The sequence below is a fragment of the Lissotriton vulgaris genome, chromosome 9, assembly GCF_964263255.1.
Source record: "Lissotriton vulgaris chromosome 9, aLisVul1.2, whole genome shotgun sequence".
NCBI lineage: Eukaryota > Metazoa > Chordata > Amphibia > Caudata > Salamandridae > Lissotriton > Lissotriton vulgaris.
In genome coordinates this window covers 323,887,095-323,897,874 of record NC_141697.1, presented here as the reverse complement: position 1 = coordinate 323,897,874, position 10,780 = coordinate 323,887,095, and positions in this window count along the sequence as shown.

The window sequence follows — 10,780 nt, the reverse complement described above, 5'->3', positions numbered from 1 at the left end:
CAAATCATTTCAGAATTTCATGTCTGCTATCGAGTGGATTCATCATCAACAACATCCTCCTCCTACACGTGACGGCTGCTGTGTCCTTCCCCTTGAGTACCATTTCTTGTAGTAGCCATACTCCACGCAACTAATAGTTATATTTTAAATACTTTAGCATTACTTAGGCTATAATTTATGGCACTGTTCTTGTGTACTGTACTATCTATCGTACTGTTCTAATGCTCCGCTCAGGCCACTCAATGTTTTATTTCCTTTTTTTCCATATGCTGCTACTGCCAGTGTGTACCACTACTACTACCACCACAACGATGACATTTCATCCGTCCAGGATTCCAAAGCCAACCTTAATCACCATTTGCCATGCAGCTAGCCCTGTGCCTAGCCCTATTTTCAAACACGAATCACAGGTAAGATAAGCATTTTGGGGGAGAATGAATAATGGAGTAGGAGGATAGGAGAGACTGACAGTAGTACTAGTAAAGTAAGAATTTAATTCACTAACTCTGTCCGTGGCACTTTTGTACAAATTTGGGCGATTAGACAATTTGAATCAACCAGCCAGTTAAGTTTCAGGAAAACAAACGTACAGTTAACCCCCGCCTCCCCCACAAAACAGTAAAAAAGCATGTATGCTATGTTTAAGTTGAAATAAATAAAAATATTGAGCCCTAAAAAAAATAAACTATCCCACAAGAAGACCAGACGTATCCCCCTCCCTAACCCCAACCAATGTCCATGAAATCAGTCCCCAAAAGTCCAAACCCCAACGCCCAATTCCCACCCCTCAAAAGTCTTTAAAAAAGGTCAAGGGACAGTCTCTCTACTTCCGCCGGCGGTGCCGTTTGGCCAGGTGGTCACGCTGCTCTCTCCAGAGGTCCTTGAGCAGGGCTTTCAGCATCACCACTCCTGCTCAAGGTTGGACACTCTCAGGGTCAATCGGTGCACACAAGCCTTGCACTTGCAGGTACTGTGGGAGGCAGCTGTTTTTGCTGCTCGTCGGCGGCGGGTGGCTGCCGGACCACGGCTCCGTACCGCCGGAGGCTTGCGCAGACTGTATGACCCAGGGGCAGCAGAAGAGGATGCAGCAGTCGTGGATGTTGTTGACTGCGAGTCATCCTCCTCTTCCTGGGCCACCAGCCACCGATATTCGGCGACAATTGCCTCCAGCTTCCGTTGCCGGGCCCGTATAGCCAACTCCTTCCTTGTTAGTTTTTTAGGAGGAGTATCTATATGAAGAAAGAAAAACATACTGTAACCAATGCTCTTTAAGATTAACACAAAATAATTCAGCAGAATCTCTAGCAACTTGCAAGCAAAGTACATAACATTTGTGGCACGTATCTATCTAACCTCCCACTTCGTCGGCCTCTGCTGCTGTAACATTAGTGGGAGTTTCAGGAATTCTACTAGCACTTTATGGACTCATTACATTAGAGTCAGACAGTACACCAGTCTTCTTCTTCTCTCTTGTTTAGCGAAATTGGTACGTAAACCTGTGGAAGCCGGCATAATGCCAGCACAGTCAACTTGCACCTGAGAAAAACAGACGCAAGACATGAGGACACAGACTTGCGTTACTGTTAGCAGTCCAGCACATGCAGGTGGTGAAGCTCTTACTTTTCTATTACGGGTGGCACTGGCCATACTCTGTTACAAGGGCTACTGCTTAATTAATTTAACTTTCACCCTGCCCTGCCCCTGACTACTAGAAAAGGAAAATGAAGAAGATAAATAATATGATCATCTATCCCTTCACAGGATATTTCCTTACATATGGGATCACTTTAGGTGCTTTGTTTTTGATTGAGTGAACACCGATAGGCCACACATGAATGACAGAGTTATAAAAAATGTATTAACAGAGGTAGTGACTAGTGAGTGGTCCCCATAATCTCCGGAGGAAGGCACTTGTAGTTCTGAGTTGTGACTTACCTGACTTGATAATGTGAACTAAACAATAGAGATTCACAATATATGCTGTGCTTGCAAAATACTGTTAGTCATGGTAGTATTCTGCAAAATGTAATTACAACTTCTCCTTTCCTCGGCTTTGCTACTTTGGCACGGACGTGCAGTCTTACATGCTCTTCAAAGTAACACTCTTCATCCAGTGACCGTCTACTCTGTCTTCTATATACACCTATGCTATCTATGAGGAAGATACCAGCCAAGCATCCATCTATTCAAAGTAAATGTCAATCATTCTTCTTAATGTCTCAACTGGACAAACCTTACTTTTTCTCACCGAAAAACAACCTTTTTATTTTATTTTGTAAACCGCCAGCCATGCATCGGTGCTTGACTTGCATTTGAATTTGAACCAAAGGATATATTGCGCATATATACAGTTTCTTTTTCACCCACCCAGGCAATCCTCTTTTCTTTCTCCTTCCACCCATCCTTGCTTCAGCCTTCAATCGGCCATGCACCAGATTCCCAGCCATGTCGGGCAGCATTCAAAAACATGTATCATTCTTTGCCAGTCATTAATTTTTTTTTTTTAAAACAGATTTTATTTGTCACGGGTCTCATATATTGCATAGTTCCGTAACCCGGAGGCTACTGCATAAATAAATGCATTAACAATAATGCCGTTGACTTTTACACCAAAACACACACCCCCACCCAACCACCCCCAATTGCATATATGCCTTCCTAACCAAGGGATTACATTTCCAAAGTGGCACACTGAGTTCGTCCAGCACCCTACATATCACTAACTCCATCCCCATTTAGACAGGTTCATGAGTGGCCCCCTCCGATGGCGGGCCAAGCTCCAGCCCCCGATAGTCTGCCCACCTTTTCCAGATCTTAAAGTGCTTACGGGGCATCCCCTGGCAACGAAAATCGGCAGCTCAAGCCCCATGCAAAAGTCCATCTCAGATCTCCATGCAGGCCAGTCATTAATTTTAACTTGCTCGTCCTTCCTTGCTTACACCCTTCTTTCCCTTCAACCCATCCATCAAGTTCATCTCTGATCTGACTTGGCTTCTCGATAAAACTTTCACAGCTGAGTTGAAGTCAAATTTAGAGGAGGCCATTGGTTACTCATCAACTCCCGCCGCTAATGCTATTGCTAATGGAAATATTTACAACAAGGGGTGGTGAGGGACAGAGTCTCTGAATTAAGCAGAAAGCTCTCACCCAGTCAAGAGATAAGGGCTAGATCCAACACCGTTTTTTAGCTCACTGCACCATCCCAGTTTCAGAACCTGGCTGTATGCAAATTAGTCTGTTCCTGTCCCAGTGCATGATGGGAACAGGGCAAACCAAACTACAAAAGCCAATTCTTACACTGGGAAGGAAACAAGCTCCCGGGGAATGTCAAGGGTGACTGTCTTCTACCTGGTTGACAAAAACTTAGTTCTAAATTTGTAAGTCTTCTTAACAGTAAAGTGTTCTTGTACTGTACAACATATACACCCCTGCAGCGAGCCTACTCTGCAATCTCAATAAGTAAGGAATATAATAGTTACGACTACCGTGGCATCCCCCACATCAGTTCCGGCTGGCTGTGGCACCCCTGGAGTGACCACCTCCGTGCTGGCCCGGCACGGGTGGGCTGTGCCGATGGTGTTACGACTAGAAAATACATTTAATATTTTTAGATGCCATATACACCACTCCCTATTTTGTCTAGGAATGAAAAAATATGTTACTAGTACTACATAAACAAATTTAATAATTTGTGACTCTAGTCTAAACTAAAAATGTCCCTTTCTTCAGGGAAGGGTGTTTTTTAATTTATGCTTAGCCATATAATGTGATGCTACACTTTTTGGCAAAACTGATGAATGCTTGCTTTTTAACACGCACCATTTTGCTCATAACAGACAGAAGCTTCCCTTCTACGAACAAGAGCAAGATCATATGAATGTTATTCAGAGTCGTCATCATCACCACCAAGACTTTCAGTTCCAAACAGGTGAGGGGTCTCCCACAATTACTGTGTAAATCAACCACTGTTCTGTTTTCATGAGTTCACTGGTTATCTTCAATTAAGTTAATTGAAATAAATGTTTTTAATGCACAATAGAAAATTAATACAGAGTACACACAGAGCTAGTTGTTTTACTTTTAATAAAGCTTTAAAACTTACATAGACTCTGTGGTATTTGGTCATGAGTGAGTGAGCAAAAGGGTTTGCAATTTGCAAGCATGAGTCCGAGATTCTGAGAGGTCGAGACTCTGACTCCATAGACTCCATAGTCTTATGTTCTGGCCTGGGTTGGATACTCAGTGGGGATCATCGCTGTATTCGGGAGCTAAATAATGACTCTGACACACTAGCTAGTCAGTAAGGAGATTGGGGTTCAACTTCTGTTATGACTGAGGTATGTGGGAAGTCTAACTGTGCATATTATTATCACCAATGCCCTATTTGTTGTCCATAGTTCTGTATGTGCAGACTAGTCCCTGCACCAGTAGTAGTATGTCCTCCTATCCAAGTAAACTAGTATCTTACTATTGGTGGGGAATTGTCAAAGCATAAACATTTACAAGACTTCAATAGACATTATGGACAACCCAGAGGACTGCACTCAGTGCCTAGAGCTATTGCTGAATAGGAGTTTGGTTTAACACCTTTTGTCAACTGTGCAAGCTTAGCTAGCTACACAAACAGAGTAATAATAATCTAGTAGTAGCACAGAGAGTCATAGTAGAGGCATGATAATAATTTAGAAACAGTCTACAAGAAGATCAAAGACGATTTAGGAAAAAATTGAATTATGAGGACCGTTTGGAATAAATAGGTGCTGTAAAAGATAGGGAAGTATAATTAATATTATCAGGAACATTAACTGGGGCGAGCAGAGGAGCCCTCGGTGGACCTATCCTGGCCTTCCAGTTCATGCTCCACCATGCTGCTACCTCCTCCTCTGTCCTCTTGCCCCAGGGGGGAGCTGATGTACAACATGAAAGAAAGATGCAAAAATGGATGATTGTTGTCAACCAAATGAAACATTTCCAAAAACAAACAATAACAAATTATTTCGGGGCAAAAGACAACAATTGCACTAAATGTATTGACCTATCTGATGTGGTTTACTAGGATATTAGTATTGCTGGATTCGCGGCGGTCTACTTGGAAAGTTATGTTACTCACTAAACCAACTACAAAAAGGTTCTACTAGGACTGGCAGGCTGCACTCCGCAGCACACGAACTGACAGACACAGTCCGTCATGATTGCAGACCACTAAAAAGTTTCCTACTAAATAACCTGGCCTGGATGTTAATGTCCCAGGCAATTATCGTCCAATTTCCCTGCTGCCTGCGTTGGCAAAAATATGTGAGAAAGCAGTCTTTCGCCAACTGGAAGGGTTTGTGGAGACCTCGAATGCTCTGCATCCAGCCCAGTCCGGCTTTAGGGCGGCTTATAGCACAAAGACGGCGCTGGTAGAGATGACGGAGGCTATTCGGGAGTGTCTGGATGGGGGCGGCAGAGCAGTCCTGATTTTATTGGATCTCTCTGCCGTCTTCGACACTGTTCCCCATGCTCTCCTCATCGCCAGGTTAGCCGCAATTGGCATTGGCGGCAATGTCCTGGCCTGGGTAACCTCATTTCTTTATGGTAGGACACAACAGGTCTGGATGCCACCTTTTTCATTTAAGCCCAAACCACTGCTCACTGGGGTACCACAGGGATCTACTCTTAGCCCCCTGCTGTTCAACATATATATCACCCCTTTGGTTTTTTTGGCTGAACATTACGGGGCTAAGAACATAGGGTATGCTGATGACACACAGCTGCTCTTTACCTGGCCAGATGATCACTTAGATACGGCAAAGGTTCAGCTCTGCCTATCTGCAGTCTTTCGTTGGCTAACTGCGGCCCAGCTAAAATGTAATGAGGCTAAATCGGAGGTCCTCTTCTATGGCTCCTTCCCTCCCAGCTTCAGAAGTTCGCTATGGCCCCCGAGTATCCCCTGCCCTAAGGAGATGGGGGGCCCGGCGAAGAATCTTGGAGTTTGGTTCGGGGAGGATCTGAAATTTGAGGACCATGTAATGAAAGTCTCTGGGACATGTTTTGCTACTCTTAGAATGCTCAGAAAATTTTTACCACTACTTCCTAGAGAGGCTAAGGAGGCTGTTATCCGAGCACTTATTTTAACAAGACTGGATTACGCGAATGCCCTGTTTAGTGGCATTCCTGCCTACTTAGTTAATCGGCTGTTAGTCATACAGAATGCCGCTGTTCGCCTTCTTTTTAATGTCCCAAGATGGAAGAGTGTCCGGTCTCATATGTCTAGCCTTCACTGGCTCCCAGTCCCGCAACGCATCCTTTTTAAAACTCTTGTGCTTGCCTTTAGAGCCATTCATGACCAAGGTCCGGTCTATCTGAAGAAGAGATTTAATCTCTATGTCCCTACAAGAGCACTTAGGTCATCCTCATTATCTAAAATGACCCTTCCTCGGTTTAGGCGAGCCAGGCTGGGTGGCCAGTCCATTGCCGTTGTGGCGGCCCGAGCCTGGAATGCTCTCCCATTACATCTGCGCTCCAGTCAAGGTGTTACTCAGTTCAAGAAAAATCTCAAAACCTATCTGTTTAGAAATGTGACATAAGTTGATCTCTGTTGTTCTCCCCCCGTTATCTCTCCTTCGCGCCAGGATACTCTCCAGTAACAGAGCGCGCTATAAAACAATTTATACATACATACATACATACATATACTCAAACTATCAATCCACCACCACTATCTCTTCTTAGTAGCAGGAGTACAAAGGAAGGACTGGACTTGAGTCTCTAGTGTCCAGCATTACGCAGTTCTGTAAAGTACACTCATACATAATCACTCAGGCCAAATGAGCGCAAAATTGAAAACAAGTAAGCATAGTAGCACCGCCAGTGAACAGGCGAGCACCTGCAATCACAGAAGCTTTTCAAACATAATTTAACTGTAATGTAATCAGCAGCATTCTTGCTCTTCGGAAAAAACATATATTTGTAATATATAACACAGAGCAGAAAAAAACAAAGTAGTTAATAAATAGCTACTAGTACTCACTAAGCCCAGGGATCTCATCTCCAAGCAGGTCGAGCAGGTCTTGTTCCCGGTCCAGGATGTCGGACCACCGGTGCGTCGCCTGTTGGTAGGTGCGTCTGACCCCAGACTCCCGATACATAGCCAGGCACTCCTTACTCCATAGCTGCCGACGCTCCTGGAGGACGTACCCGGCTCCGGGCCTGCCGAGACGGTCTTGGGGAGGTGGCGCTGTACAAAGATGACCAGTGCGGCCACCTCCACCGCGTTAAAGATCTCCCTAGGATTTACTGCTTCCCCCCTTAACCTCCCGCAAGAGAGCCGGCTACGGGTTGCAGGAGTCTTCCCCTTTGACTTGCTGGCTCCTTTGCCATGGTAAAATGCCATGGAAAAATAGGAAAGAATAGGGGGAAAAAAAGTAAATAAAAGAAATGAGAGAGCTAAAGAAAAAACTGAAAAAAGTAGGTATTAAAGTAACAAAAAGTTGAAAAAAACAAAATATAGATGTAGAAAAATACAGAGATAGATAATGAATAAAAAAGATTTTAAAAAGTTCAAACTAATAAAGGATTACAAAGATTGAAGGAGGATAGAAAAAGCATGCCCAGAACCATAGCAATGAATGAAAATCAAGATGGCCGCGCCCATTGCGACCACGTGGGTAAGTTCGCGTGATATTTCCCCCGCGAGCACGCAAAAACGGACGCGAACACGCAATTGCGCCCCGCACGTAGGAAATGCACAATGCGAGCATGCAACTAGCGCCCGGAAATGGAAATACGCAACGCGAACACTGAAAACAAGATGGCCGCGTCCATGTACGACCGCATGGTTAAGTTTGCGGTAGCTGCGCTGGAAAAAAACCTACGAACACGCAAAAATAAAAAAATCTGCAAATTCGCACAAATTCGTGGATTTTGCGGACTGCGAAATTCGCGTACCTCGAATTCGCAAATTTCACCCATACTTAATATATATATAACCTACTGGCGGTTGCCAGTAGGTAGTCATAGTTAGGACCTATTTTCCATAGGAAATCCACAACATTCTATTTGTAATAACTCCGGTGCCAGTTGACGAATCTTAGCCAAATTGTCAAAACTTACGGTCAGCTCCGTTCCGCTCCTTCCCTGAAAGTTTCGGGGTGATTCATGAAGCGGGGGCTGAGAAAAAAGGGGGGATCCCAAAACGTGTTTTCCCCATGCAATTTCCCATAGGACCTTTAGCCACAGCTACAGCCCGAACAGCTGAACGGAATTACACCAAATTTGGCAAAGAGTTAGTCCTCGGTTCAGACTTGTGCCTTTTGCTTAAATGGTGTCAATCTTTTTAGTAGTTCCTGAGAAAATTACAGTTAAAAGCTATGGGACGGTCGATCCGCGGACCCTGAGCGCACCATGAGCCCAGAGGGGCCACCCAGCCCCAAGGATCGTCACCCCCGGGGCAAAAAAAAAAATGGAGGGGTCCAAGGTGACTAAAGCTGCGGGGGCCACCACCCCCGGGGCTTTATGTATTGTGGGAGGGGGACTGCGTGGCCCCTCTCCTGGAGCACTCAAGGGCCCCATCAATCCCTGGGGCTACAAAAAAAGTGGTTGGGGGGGCTGCAAGGTCTCCAAAGCCCCAGGGACCACCACTCCCCGGGGCTTTATGTATTGTGGGAGAGCCGGTTCCTGCAGTGTCCTTGGGTGTCCATCCCGCCCTCCCATAGCAAGGAAATCTGTTCTCTCTTTCAAAATCTAAATCAGATTGCTTTTTCACATGGGGAGCTGCATGTTAGTAGCTCCCCATGTGGAGAAGCAATGCCGGCTCTCAAACACGTAGAAGTTGTGCACCAAAGGTGATGGAGTCGTGCACCCTACAGATTATGAGTCGTGCATTTAGCGCGTGCACACCAGGGGGCTGCACTTAGAGCTGCGCTGGGTGTGCAACTTGTAATTTTACCATAAAAAAATAGCCCCTATCAGTAATTTCTAATATCCCCGGGGACCCCATCCCCCGGGGCTTACATAAAATGCTGGGGACCGTGGGGGCATTTTGGCTCCCCCCATGGTCCCCAGCCGGCTCCCCACGTCCTTCGGGAGCCGGCATTGCTTTTACACATGGGGAGATGCTAACGTGCATGTGAAAAAGCAATCTGGTTTGGATTTTGAAAGTGAGAACAGATTTCACTGCTCTGTCTTTCAAAATGCAAACCAAGTTTGCTATGGGAGGGCGGGAGGCGCGAGACTCCCGCCCTCTCATAGCAGACAGCAATGTCCCGGGAGTAGGCACCCCGGGACATTGCAGGAGTCGGCCAATGGCCCTCGAGGGCTCCAGGTGGAGGACCATGCAGCCTCCCTCCCACAATACACAAAGCCCAGGAGTGGTGGTTCCCGGGGCTTAAGGGGGGTCGTTGAGGCACTTCCACTTGTAATTTTGCAGGGGGGGCCTTGGAGACCACTCCAACCGTTTATTTTATAGCTCTGGGGGGTGGCTCTCACTGTTGCATAGCAAACAGCAATGTTGAGAAAATCTTACGGTAAGATAACAAAGGATTTTGAAGTCCATTTTCAGTGGTTTTGTTGTAGATTGCAGCCGTTAAAGCAGCGACAATTTGAACTCTGTCTTTGTAAATATGCCACTAAGTTTTGTAATGTCGACAATCTCGTCTCCCATTTAAATAGGCATGAAGTATTTATTGAAGTGGGGGGGCGTGGCTTAGCTGGCATCCGAGATGGCCGTGTTGAGCTAGTGCTCTCCGGTATCTTGTAGCACACCCGACACGCCAACATCCGCAAGGTGGCCAAAAATCGACCATAAGGCACCGGAGGGGTGCATCTACTGATCCGGCTCATTCCCGACGTGCAAAGACTCCGGGAACGCCCAAAAAACGGCGAAAATGGCACGTCCCCGAAAACTCCAAGATGGCGACCGGGGCAAGTGCCTGAAGACACTGGCAGCCCGGCGGACCAGAGCCGGCGTGATCAGAGGGATCGAGGGAACCCCACAGCCCGATACCAACCCAACGCTGCTCGGGGGGACAGTAAGTGCGGGTGCATCGGACACGTGATGGCGTGGTCACGAAACACTCTTTCTACGGCCGGTGAGTGATCTGCACTTGCGACAGGGGAGGGGCGCCAAGAGTGTGGAGCACCGTTATGCAGACTTCACACCCCAGAGAGAGGAGGTAAATAGCGTAGTACTTTGACGGCCATCCAGACGTTCACCCCGCAGCACGCCTCAACATTGCTTCCCCTGCCCTCCCCCTGACACATCACCGTGGAACTACATAAGGGACACTCTCCGGGGCACCCCAGCTGGGCCTACTGCCACAGTGTGAGCCGCATTGTCATACCCGAGCGGCGGCCCGGCCCAATCTGCTGCACGTCGGGGTGGCCACGCTGGGACAGTTGTGCCCCCATACCTGCATGCCCGCCGAGACGACTGACTACGGCCCCGGGGAACTAGCCTCCCACGCACATGCCTGAAACCCCAAGGCGCAAATCACTCCTACCCCTCATCGCCACGTGAATCCAGTCAGGGGCCCTTTACAGCTGCAAAGACACTATAATTTACCAGCAGAGGTGTGCAGATATCACCGGCCCCCAGAGGCCCAACCCCCAGGCAACCACATGCCCCCGCACCCCCCTGCAGTGGAGTAACGCGGCATGGGCAAAAAAGAACTGCGGCAAGGCCAACTCTCCTTCGAGAAATCGTGACAGTACACAAAGAACCCCCTCCTGACATGGCGACGGTCGGACAGCCCCCTGCAGCGCCCACGGAAGAACTGGGACAAATTGGCCACTTACTGCT